This window comes from Cynocephalus volans, chromosome 17, assembly GCF_027409185.1.
Source record: "Cynocephalus volans isolate mCynVol1 chromosome 17, mCynVol1.pri, whole genome shotgun sequence".
Lineage (NCBI taxonomy): Eukaryota > Metazoa > Chordata > Mammalia > Dermoptera > Cynocephalidae > Cynocephalus > Cynocephalus volans.
The window spans coordinates 45,124,395-45,137,923 of record NC_084476.1 but is presented as its reverse complement, the minus strand read 5'-3'; positions in this window follow the sequence as shown (position 1 = coordinate 45,137,923).

Genomic DNA, 13,529 nt, shown 5'->3' with positions numbered 1-13,529 from the left:
AGGCTGTCTTCTCATGTCCTCCCTGGGGTTAAGACTGGCCTCCAGCCCCTGCCCTCCTTGGGGTTCACGGTGCTGTCACTGTGTATCTCTCCCCTGTCCTGTCCTAGAGTGAAGACACATCTTCATTGAGCTCGGATGCCACCCACATGGTGTGGCCTGTCCCGGCACGCACCCTGAAGAAGCGGGTGGAGCACCTGGTGCCTGCTGTCTTGGGTGGTGACCAATCTTATGTCCACCTGTTTCTGTCAAGCTACAAGAACTTTGCCAGTCCCCGGCATGTGCTGCACCTGCTTTTCCTCAGGTGAGCACTCAGGCCCTGGATCACACAGTGTCACTAGGCCGCCTCCCAGCTGTGAGTCTTAGGACTGTCACCACACCCCTCTGAGCCTCAGTTTCCTCCTGTGTTCAGTGGGTGGTCACAGGAACAAGCTCCAGTGGGTCCCCCATGGAAAGTGCTGCTCCTGAGTCCAGCCCTGTGGAAGGTCTGCTGGAGGGGCCACGGTCGTCCTCATTCAGGATTCCTGACACCCCCACGAGGAAGTCTCTGTCACCCCCTCACTGACCTCGTTGACTTGGGCTTCACTGTTTTCACATTTTTACAGGAAATTTGAGATTCTATCTGTAGGCTTCTGGGTGTATTCAAAGCAGGGAGACCAGAGGCGGGCAGAGCGGCTTCAGGTGCACCCAGAGATCTTGGGAGGAGTTGGTTGGGGTTCATTCCTTCAACAATCATACGTGAAGCCACACTATGTGCAGTCACTTTCTGGGCACTGACCATAATCCAATGAACCGAGGAGACTGCATTCCCTGCCCTCCTGGGCTTCCATTCAAGTCAGAGGTGAGACAGTCACAGTAGACATGAGAAGCAAGTAGTGCCACCATATGGTAGATTTGACACACTCCTGACCTTCTCTAGGTATGGAAACATGATTTCTGATTGTGACAGAGATGGCGAATCCCTGGAGCAGCTAAAATGGTAAGTGGGGTTTAGGTGCAGAAGGAGGGGCTCCCATCTCCACACAACTGCGTGTGGTCTGCGGGGGCCTGTGGGTGGGGGGCTGGCAGAACTCTGGCTCTCACACATCTTATGATTCCTGCTACAGGGCTGAGGGCTCAAGGCTTTCCCTGCAGGGAAAGGAGTCAAGACGGCTGGGGATGTGGTCCCAGGCACCGTAGGGTGTGTGAGAGGCTGGACAGCAGAGTGAGCCCAGAGAGAATCCATCCCCACGCCCTCCCACCCAGCCCTGCCCACACCCCCAGAGCCCGTGCTGAGCCAGAGCAGGAGGTGTGCAGAGCATCCCGCTCACACTCGGGGCTGGAGCCTCCATGGGGATGCTCAGCTGGTGCTGAGGGTGCAGAGTGTGGTCAGGGCCAAGAGATTGCTGTCACTGGGAAAAGGATATGCAGATTTTCATGCAGACACTTGGGCAGTACATTCACGTGTGAGCTCAAGTTTGGGCTTTTCCAAGGGCCCTGGGTAGGCCAGGGGAGCAGCGCCTCCCTCTGTTTCCTCATTTATCAGATATTGCTGGACACCTCCTGTGTGCCAGTGAGTAATGCCCAGAGCAGACAGCACCCTCCTGGGGTGGACAGGTCATTCCAGCAGGGATGGGGCAGTGACACAGACAGAGGAGGTTGTCAGGTTTCCCTGAAGAAGGGAAACGTGGTCACATCAGTGGTTGAAGGCTCCTCCCATGGAGGCTTTTGCCAGCCCCTCCTTGGCTGCCAGGCCCATCTGTGCCAGAACTGCCATACTGGGGGTGGACATTGGATGGGCTGGTCTATGGACAGGCACGGGCAGAGGGTACAAGACTGCAGCTCACTCAGGGGAGCCTTGGGAGGGCAGCATAGAGGGATAGGCCAGGCCTCTGATGCTGTTGCCCACCTGTCTCCCACAGTGCCATGTCCTCTGTCTTAAAGATCTGGCTGGAATTCTATTCCACCGATTTCCACGAGCCTCCTGAATTTCATTCTTTGAAGTTTCTTTCGGCCTATGTACATATCAGTATGTGAGGTTCAGAGGTGGAGCGTAAGGCTGATCTTCTTCTGGCGCAGCTGGAGAAGCCGGAGCACCTGGAGCCTAGTGAGGCGGAGACTGAGGGTGAGGAGGAAGAGGGTGGGTGCCTGTGCGGGTTTGGGGAGGGGCCTGGGCTGGGCCACACAGAGCAGAGTTTCCAGAAGCAGGCTGGGGACAGGGGCACTGAGTACTCAGAACAATCATACAGTGTTCTGCAGTGTGGGGAGACTTCCTGAGGCTGGGTCTCTGGACTTGGGCTTCTAGAAAGACAGTGTCATTGGATGAGACATAGAAACTCACATTGATATTTTCAATTGTTGTCTCTCCAGTTCCAGCTTCCGCCCAGGCTGAACAACTGTCCCAAGAGCTGCTGCCATGTTCGGCTCGAGTTCCAGCTCCAGCTCCACCTCCACTGCCAGAGGCAGAGCGAGAGCAAGATCCAGAGCCCAAGCCAGAGCAAGAAGTAGAGCAGGAGCAAGATCCAGAGCAAGAGGTAGAGCAGGAGCAAGATCCAGAGCAAGAGGTAGAGCAGGAACAAGATCCAGAGCAAGTGGTAGATCAGACGCAAGATCCAGAGCAGGAGCAACAGAAAGATCAAGAGAAAGATCAGGAGAAAGAGCAAGAGAAAGAGCAGGAGAAAGATCAAGATCCAGAGGTAGAGCTAGAGCAACCTGACATAACCGTTCCTGAAACATCAGAAGAATTAGAAGAAACACCAGCACCCAGGGGAGCCCTGGCTCCAGAGCTCCCACAAACACCCTCACCAGTCCCCACTCCAGATCTGTTCTTGCCCTTCCTTGACGCTGTGCTTCTCCTCATTTTTGTCTGTGTCCTGCATCTCCTCAAATTTTTTCATCTTTTATTTTCAATAATATCCCTTGTAGAAAATAAAGTGTTTTTAATATTTTCAAAATTACCATTCAGTGGCACTGAGTACATTTTTAATATGGTGCAACCCTTACCACCATCTAGTGATCGAACAGCTTCATCAACTCTGTAGCCATTAAGCTGTCACTCCCCATCCCGCCTCTCCCTGTCCCTGACTACCACTCCATTTTCTGTGTGTGTGAATTTACCTATCGTGGATTGTTCCTATCAGTACCGTTATATGTTATGTGGCCTTTTGTGTCTGGCCGCATAATATGAGAAAGATCTGATTAATTTTCATTTTATGTTTTTAGTAAGAGGAAAATTACAGAAAAATCAAAGACTCTATGTAGAAACACAAAGCCCTTATAGTTATTATTGCCATAATCTTGAAATAGGAACTACTTTTGAATGACCAGAGAGCCAGAAGCCACTGAGGAAAATGCTGACTTTTCCTGGTCCAAACAAAAACCAGAATAATGTCAAAAGGTGAAAAGACAAACCCCAGACTGGAAAATTCTTCATGGGCAGAGAAAGGGTACTATGCATCCTAGTTGTACAAAGAGTTCTCATTTATCCATAGGGACAAAGGACATATTCCTGCAGTTCCACAGGGAAGCAGTTCACATGGCCAGTAAATGTCAGACATCCGCGGCCTCCCTAATGATTATACACAGAAATTTACTCACTATTCAGATAGCATTTGCCCCATCAGATGGGCAGGTCTGTATGTCTGGTGACGACCAGCTCTTGTGAGAATGAAGGAAGAAGAGGTCCCAGCAGATGCCCCAGGAGATGTGTTCATAGATACCCCTGTCGCAGGAGCCACTCAGCAGCTTCTGCCACAATGCCCACGTGTGTCCATGTGCCGGGCAGCAGTGATGCTAGGAAGTTACGCCACGTATATATGTATTCTACCTATGTTAATCAATAGATTCAATAAATCTAAACTTGAAAAATTCCAAAGAGTGATGTTTAGGGGACTTGTCAAATAACCTCAAAGTTAATATGAAAAAAAATTATGTGCAAAAATGGCCCGCAAAATGTTCAAGACATAAGAAGAACAATAATAATAAAAACAAGGAGGAAATTTGCTCCGTCTAATAAAATGTATTGCAAAGGAACATACTTGAAAGTGAATGAGATTGGCAAAGAATAAGCGAATAGTTCAGTGGAGTAAAAGTTTGAATTTTGAAACAGATTCTGGTATATGTGGAAAGGATTCAGATTACTTAGGGGAAAGCACTTCATCATTACAGGGATTGAAATATTATTTATTTGGAAATTAAATCCAGTTATGCTTTTGCTAGGTACCGTTCACAAAATTAAATTTGAGATGAATTACTAACTTCAATATTTTGCAAAAGTATTAAGCATTAGAAGAAAGAAAAACACATAATAATTTCCACAGAAGCCAAAAGTACTTTTGAGAAAATGTAAGACTCATAAATATCAAAACACTAGATAAAATAAGGTTTGACCATACGTATTTGTATTTCTCAAGATGGAGAAAAATGGGTTATGTGTATGTATTGTGAATTTAGAAAATCAAAAAGAATTAATTAAAAACCTATTACAAACAAGACGACTTACTAAACTAAAATTTACATGTTGCGATTTAGAAAAATTCACATATAAAATTAATAAATGTCTTATGTAATAACAATAACTATCTAGATTACATGACACAAATCAAGATTCCATTTTCAATAGCCACAAAATTGTTAAAATATTTGGCATACAGCTAACAAGAACTCAACAAAGCCTGTTTAACTATGTGATTTAAGCATTAGAACACTCTTAAAACATACATACACAAACGATAGAGAAATGTCAGAGATATTTTCTTGGCCAGAAAGCCACATGATCCTAAGGATTTTATTTTCTCCTAAGTTACTTTATACGTGTGTCATGATCACATTAAAAATAGTCTCATTTATTTCTTCACCTAGAACAAAATAAGATGATTATAAAATGTTGATGAAACATTAATCGTTCATCAGAAAAAAATGAGGAAACAAATCAAAAGGGAGGGGTAATTCTACCAGAGCTCGAAAAAAATTTTTTTATAAATTCTTCATTATCAAGACCATATGGAATTTGTTTATAAGTAAATATAAAACCTAATGAAAAAGAATGGAGAATTCAAAGAGATACCCAAGATTTATAGAAATTTAGTATTTAAGAAAGATAGCATTTCAAATCACTGGTGAAAATATGCTGCTACTAATGTAGCAGCAGTTAACATGGATGGCATAGCAGCAATTAATAAAGCAAAGCAAACTCAAACAAAAGGTAAATGCCACCAACTAGGTCAAAAGGACACGACAAAAAGTAATTACAAGCTATAATGCTTAAAATGGGTGATCAATAATGTTTCAATTTTAAAAAAAGCAAAAAAAACAAAAAACCTCTTAAACTAGGATAATATCACTAATACAATGATGTGTGAAAAAATGAGATGGAAATGACCAAGAAAATGAAATAAAAATGAACAAAATATATAAACAATCTAATAACACAAAAGGAAATTTAAATTGGCATCAATACTTAATTAGGTGCTTAAAATCCCTCATAGAGAACTAGACATTTAAAATATATTGAAATACAATACTTCACCTATTAGATTTGCAAAATTTAATTTTTTGATAACAAACTTGTTATTGAGACTGTGGGGATACAGGTATTATAATACACTCTGGTGGAATGCAAATGGTAGAGCCCATAAGGAGCAGAAACTCGCAAAATTTAGCAAAATTATACTTGTATATTTACTATTTTACACTGTAACCCAATATTCAGGAATCTATATCATATGTAACCTTGAAAAATTATAAGGTGAGGTGTCGACAAGATTGTTAATATGACAATACCTATTACTAAGGGTTGGAAACACCCCAAATTTTCATTCATAAGGTTTGCATGAATAATTAGGGTGCATTTTTACAATCATGATTTCTAAACACTGAGTGTAAAATGTTATTGAAAAAACGAACAAACTGAAGACAACGAAGAGATGTACATGTTCATAGATGAGAAAATAAGAAGGGAAAATATATCAATTCTTCCAAATAAATCTATAAATTTTGTTTATATATAAATAACAATTGACATTTTTTACGCAATTTGATAAATTACTAATTCTATATTTCATACGGTTGAGTAAAGGCATAGAATAGAAAACTCAGTTTTGAAAAAGTACACAAGATACCGTCGCTCGTGGTGACCGTGTGGCTTTAATAGCACACGGCTCCGCGGTCAGGACTGTCACGCCGCGGACTGTGCCTGCCAGCCTGGGGCCGAGGAACCGCCAGGACCGTCGGCCGACGACAGCCCACGCGGGTCCCCCTCACGGCTGTGCTCGGCGCCTCGTCAGCGCGGACCCCTTGCACCGACCTGGAGCGCCCGTGGGAATCCGTCGTGTCGCTGGAACCCGCTGTCATCGGCCGCAGAGGGGCGGGAGCAGGGAGTGGAGAGCGGCCGGTCGTGAGCTCCTGTCCCCGGGCGGGACGGGCGGCCTGGGGGCGGCAGCTGCAGGCAGGGCCACCAGGAGGCGCCACGGAGAGCGCACCCCGCGACCGCGGCTTCCCGTCGGCGGCTCTGAGCGCCGCGCACCGGCGGCTGCGGGGACGCGGCTGACAGCCAGGCGCGGACCGCGTGTCCTCTGTGCGCGGTGGCGTCTGCGCACGCGCACTGTCCCGCTTACAGCAGCTGCTGTCACCACAGGTGAACGCCTCAGGGAACCATGTGGTGCTCTGGACGACACCTCCTGGGAGCCGATGTCTACACTGCAGCCTCCGAGCAGTCGGGGTCGGCACGATCCCCCGTGGCCGTCACCAGGGCCCTGTCCCCTGTCCGGGTTTATGTCCTCTTCCTAGTGGAAGACGCCCCCCATAGACTGCTAAGAAAACGGTCTTGGGCTGCTAAACGTCCAGAGGCCCGTCCTCGCCTTGTCGGACTCACGTTTGACGAGGAAAAGCGGAGATCGGAACCGACTCTGCGCGAGACGCTGAAGGATGGACTAACCTGTCGTCTCCCTCTTGAGGCTCCTCCGCAGCGTCCGTCCCCTGGACCCCCACACCCAGAGTTGACACGGTGTCCCCTGTGCTTCCCCAGTGCGGGGCGGCGTGTAGACCCATCGTCACTCTCCACGTGGGGACCTCTGGGGACCTCCGGGACCTGTCCCTTCCTCCTTTCTCCCACGGTTCTCTCCTCCTGCCCATCTCCGCGGCTCTTCCTGGAGCGCGTGTTGTTCAGACACTGGCTCTGCGGACACGCACTTCCGTTTTCTCTCTCTCTTTCCCTTTTACTCCTTTTACTTTTTTATGCTTTTCTTTCAATTGTATCTTTCTTGTTATCCTTTTGTCTTTTTGATCTAATCAGGCTTCCCTTGTGTTATTTTCTCATCTTTCTAGTGAGTTGTTTTCTAATTTAAATTTCAACACTTATGGGCCGCCCCCTGGCGCACTCGGGAGAGAGCAGCGCTGGGAGCGCAGGGGCGCTGCCGCGGGTTCGGATCCCACATAGGGGTGGCCGGTGTGCTCACTGGCTGAGCGCCGTGCGGGCGACACCACGCCTATGGTTACAACGCCCTTAACTGTCACACACAAACACACACAAAACAAACAAACAAAAATTTCAACAGTTATATTTTTAATTTCTAAATGACCTCATGGTTATTTGATTCATCTTCTCCCTCTTCTACTTTAACAATATCTGCTCTTCTTCAGTAAGTCCAACAGTTTCTCTCCTATAACTCTGAGGAAGTTAATGGTATTTTCTGTTTCCCTTGCATGATCTCTATTTCTTCCAATTCGCTTTTTCCTTTTTTGTTTGTTTGCTTTGGCCTATTTCTTATTAGAGGATTTGCTGAAACTAGAGGATTTGCTGAAACATCTGGGGCCCTTGGCATCTGCTCATGGTTAACAGGGCAGCACAGGAAAGTCTTGCTCGTGTGCTGTGGCTTCATGGCCTGTGGGTGACTCTGTGAGGTTCTTTGACTGGGTTCTTGACTGAGGTGCCCAAATCAGCAGAGTGTGTACTGAAGAACTGGACTCCAAGGCCAGATGACATGCATTTGGATTTTTTTTTAATTTTACAAGTTTCCATGACAATTCCTAACGGATCTTAATGCTGAGCACACCAAAGACTGTTAAAACTAGGTATTCATGCCATCGTCAGTCACATAAAGGACACCTACAAATTTAGGATACAGAACTTCCAACAAATAGTCATTTAATACCCGTTATTTGAAACCAAGTGTTTCGTGGACATACGAATTAGAGAGCATCTGGCTTCTTTAAGGGGTAAACAGTGAGGTGGAGCTGAAGATGGAGAGAAGCCCAGAGAGGGGACTAGGAACGTGACAAGTTTGACTTCGCATCTCAGAGGCACTTTTCACTTCATTTCTCTCCATTCATAGCACATGCTAAGTGTAATCACAAGATCGGCGCCTCGGCTTGGTTGAGTTGAAGTCAATGCAAGTCCTAGTTCAAAGAAGCCCTGAGTCTTCTGCTTGGGAGCCAGTCCACACCATGACAGACAGATGTGATGGGTTTTAATCGTTAGCAGGGTTGAAGTTGTCGAGGAGAACATGGGAAAATGAAAATTCTGAGAAGAAAGGAGGGAAGCAGCTAAAACTACCATGGAGCAGGGCCGGCCCGTGCGCACTTGGAGAGTGCGGTGCTGACAGCACCAGGGCCACGGGTTCGGGTCCCTATGGAGGGTTGGCTGATTGGCTCACTTGGGAGTGCGTGGTGCTGACAAAACCACAGCAAGGGATAGGAACCCCTTACCGGTCATATTTAAAAAAAAAAAAAAAAAGTAATTTTTTTCAACTGAATAACTTGTCTCCATTGCTTTTTATTATAGAATAAGAGGTGGTTCTGTGTTAAGTATTTTGGCACTTGGAAATAATAAAACCAAAATTAGAGATGGAATGTAGTTCTAAAACCTCATCAAATTACAGTGATAGCTATAGTAATCAAATCCATAAAAGATTCTTAAGTAATTATGACACTCAAAATTCAGAGCTACATGCAAAGTCACAAATATATTTAAAGTTAAAACTCATAGCAATATTAAAAACTTAGCAGCACAGTCACCTACCTTGCCTTGCTGTATGTATCAATCCTTTCAAAGAAGCAGCCTCTCCTAAAGCAATTGTCATTTCACTAAATTGATCACCTGCCTCAAACTCCTTGACATTTGAAACTATTCTTCCAGAGTCATCATTTTAATTTCCCTCCCATGACTTGGAATTACCAGCCTCAATACATTTGCATTGTTCCCTGTACTATTCCACAATGGGGGACAAAAAGCCTACCCTTGCCTTATCTGTGAGCATCTTTTTTCCTTGCAATCAGCTTATTCTCCATAGCAGCAGAGTATCTCTCTGTTGCATATTATTCCAATATGATCATGTATAGGCTGGCTGGTAGCTCAGCTGGTTAGAGCACAGCCTCGTATCACCAAGGTCAAGGGTGTGGATCCCTATATTGGCCAGCCACACACACACACAAAGATTCCAATATGATCATATATTTTACCTAATAGGAGCAGATGACACTGTTTTTGGTTTGTTTTGCTTTTTAATTAAATAAACTTGAAAAATATCTGTTTATTTCAGACCTCTAGAATTTTCTAGGGCTTACTAAGGTTTATCAATTTCTCTCTTGTAAACAAACACATACACAGAGTGCCTGGAACCCAAGTTGGAAGTTACAGCAGAAAGAAGAGACTACATAGGCACAAAAAGAACAGCAAGAAAACTCCAATTCTGATGTTTTACAGGAATGATTTTTCCCTTTGAAAAACATGTGTTCTTTCCATTTCTTTGCCTCTTGAAACTTAACACGTCACCCCTCTCCCAAATATCATCTACTTTCCACTAAACTTACTTGCTTTAATGCTCTTCGTTTTTAAAAGTCAAGTTCATTTGCCACTTTCTGCAAAATAGCTTCTCTCAATTCTCAAAAAAGGAATCTATTGTCCATTTTCTACTCAGCATCGTTCCAGAGCCTCCCCCAATATTGTTGACATTCTCCTCAATACCACATTTTTAAATGATAGTCCTAAACATAAAAGAAAAGCACCTCGATGGTCATATTGTTTGGATCATTTCTTTTGTCATGGGTGTCAGAATTTTTCACAGATTTTTTCTCATTCAGTTGCATGCCAGGACAAATGAACCATAATTTTCTACTAATGTTTAAGAAATTTGTAATCATCTTCTAGCTAAGATGTCATGAGACCCCCTTTCCTCCCTACACATGTGTACATATCTGCATCCCCTATTCCTAGGGGGATTCTGCAGGAGATGAAGGGAGAGGGCTCCCTTGACTAGTGCGGGTGCCCAAGGTCAGCATGCTGGGGTGTCAGTTTCCTGGGATTGCCTGTGACACTGCTATCAAGGCCATGCACAGAAGCAAGAGGAATGTGTTGGCCAGAGAAGGAAGACCCAGTGGGCTACCTTAGGGGTTCAGAGGTGTCCCCTGAGACTGAGAGTGAAGAAACCCACAGTAAGTAGGACAATCAAGGAGGCTAAAGTGAACGGCAGAAGTCAAGGCAGGATGGTGACTCTGGGAAATCTTTGTGCCCAGGCAGTTCCTGGCTGAAGGAAGTGGTCGGCAGACAGAATTAAAGGGCTGGCAGGTTATCAGGCAGCATGTTCATGGTGACCTTCCATCTGGGTATTCTTGATGAATCCTGTTTCACATGTTTCCAGACAATTCATTCATCAGTACTTGGCACCTATTACTTGCCAGGTGCTGGGCTGGGGGCCTGGAATAGGGGCAGACCGAGGTGTAGACTCTGCTCCTGGGTTGCTGACTGTCAGGTGAGGGGGACTAAGGATCATGGCATAATGCAGAGTGATAACATGTGTAGGTAGAGCACCAGGTAATAAAATCATAGACTCTTCTCAAGGGCAGCACTTCAGGGAGTATTTATGGAGCCCCCGTGTTAGGCCCTTCCTGGATTCTGCACGCAATATAGTGATAGAGTTGCTGTCTCCCAGGACCAGTAGGCTGTGGGCTGGGATAGTGTTGACAGCAATGGATCTACATCACAGCAATGGATGTGTGTCTGGTGTAAAGAAAATGGGGTGTGAAGCCAAAGTATGGGGGTGGAATCCTGATTGTGTCAACAATGGATATTTTATACAATTTGAAAAGAATGGCTGAACATATCTGCATACTTTCATCTAATGGAGATATAAAGTTCCTCCATAAATGGAATCTTCCTCAATTCTAGTTATGTTTGCATTGAACATGAGCACTTATCCCTGCCATTCAATGATTTTGAAAATAGGATTTGAATTTGTGAATACTATTTCTTACTTACTTACATCTTACACATCAGTTACATGTTGCCGTCATCTTAATGGACCCATCGCCTCTGGTTCTTCTCTGCAAATGGTGTTCATTTCCTACCATCTTCAGGTAGCTTCCTAATCTAGAATATTCTGAAGGCCTCCTAGATCACTTTCCTCTCTTAGAATGTCAGGCACTCGATAGCACGTCTTCTACTCTTTCTTATCCTGGGATCATCTCCCAAGCCAGGGTGCAGCTGAATCAGCTCTTTCTCCAGCTCTCGGCACCATGCTTGGCATATGGTGGATACAAACAGAGAGAACAGAGGAGACAGAGCACAAGACTCTAGAGACAGGCGTGTTACAATGACATTTAGAAAGTGACACCTTCTCACTTTTGATCCTGTATTGGTTAGAAGTGAGTCACTAAGTCCAGTCCACACTGCAGGGCAGGGGATTACGTGAGGATGTGTGCAGCAGATGGTGGGGACCACTGGGAGCCCCTGAGGAGTCGCCAACCACACAGACAGAGATGTGGCACTTGAGTCCAAACCTAAATACACACGAAGCCATTGTGAGGTTTTATGGAGGAAAGCAGTATGTGAATGCATGAAATTCCAACTGTCGCATGGTGCAGACAGGGAAAACAGACCAAGAGCAAAAGTGACATTTTCAAGATTATATGACAGGAACCAGACCTGTCGTTAGTCGTATTCCATGCTACCTTCCACACCGTCGTGGATTTTATCTCTAGTCTTGTTTATTAGCTGCATGTGACACCGGCCATAGGTTTCAGAGATGTTTTCTCACACATGCCTGATGCCATCCCTAGGAAGAAGATGCTAGAAAGATCCCCACTGTGCAAAAGGGGAGACTGGGGAGGTCATGAGAGTGACAATGGCTTGTCCAGGGTCCCATAAAGTGATAAGAAGCAGGAGCTGGGGATGAACCTACGTGTATCTCCTCTGAGCTGTGACGCTGGCTGCACCCAGGCCTTGCACAGGGGTGTGGTCAGGCAGTGTTGGTGGAAGGGTGGGCAATAGAGAGAGTTCATGGGGAAGGAGGGTCAGCAGACAGGTACCCAGAGGGGCATTTGCAGTCTTGTACACAGAGGAGGGGCTCAGGAAATGAGGTATCAGGAAGTGACTTCACTTCCTTGACGACAGACCCCAACAGAACTCGGAACTCGGTAACCTGGCACCCACATTCTATACACAGCCCCTTCCCCAGCTCACTTGGCCACAGGCAGAGTGAGATGTTGTGCTGTATCCCGAGGTCCCGGGGCCGTAGCCCCAGGAAGCCCTGTGCTGAGAGGCTTGTCCAATGCTTCCAGCGCTGGTTCAGCCCTCGCCCTCGACCCCTGTGGCCGTCTGGGACGAGGTCCCCAAGGGTAATGTCAGGTGGCCCAGAGGAGGTTGGGCAAGGCCAGGCCAGCACTATGAGCCTCCCTGGGTGACCGCAGCCCCTCCTCCTGAGTGTGTGGGGAACGGGGACATGGGACACCCTCCCAGGGCAGGGGCAGAGGGTGGGGGGTTTATAAACCTGCTGGTCCTGGTGTGTTCACACCTCAGGTCTGGCTGGAGGGTGAACGGGGACTGCCGGGGTGGCAACCACCACCCTGTACATGAACCCTGGGCCCTCAGGCTGTCTTCTCATGTCCTCCCTGGGGTTAAGACTGGCCTCCAGCCCCTGCCCTCCTTGGGGTTCACGGTGCTGTCACTGTGTATCTCTCCCCTGTCCTGTCCTAGAGTGAAGACACATCTTCATTGAGCTCGGATGCCACCCACATGGTGTGGCCTGTCCCGGCACGCACCCTGAAGAAGCGGGTGGAGCACCTGGTGCCTGCTGTCTTGGGTGGTGACCAATCTTATGTCCACCTGTTTCTGTCAAGCTACAAGAACTTTGCCAGTCCCCGGCATGTGCTGCACCTGCTTTTCCTCAGGTGAGCACTCAGGCCCTGGATCACACAGTGTCACTAGGCCGCCTCCTAGCTGTGAGTCTTAGGAGTGTCACCACACCCCTCTGAGCCTCAGTTTCCTCCTGTGTTCAGTGGGTGGTCACAGGAACAAGCTCCAGTGGGTCCCCCATGGAAAGTGCTGCTCCTGAGTCCAGCCCTGTGGAAGGTCTGCTGGAGGGGCCACGGTCGTCCTCATTCAGGATTCCTGACACCCCCACGAGGAAGTCTCTGTCACCCCCTCACTGACCTCGTTGACTTGGGCTTCACTGTTTTCACATTTTTACAGGAAATTTGAGATTCTATCTGTAGGCTTCTGGGTGTATTCAAAGCAGGGAGACCAGAGGCGGCCAGAGCGGCTTCAGGTGCACCCAGAGATC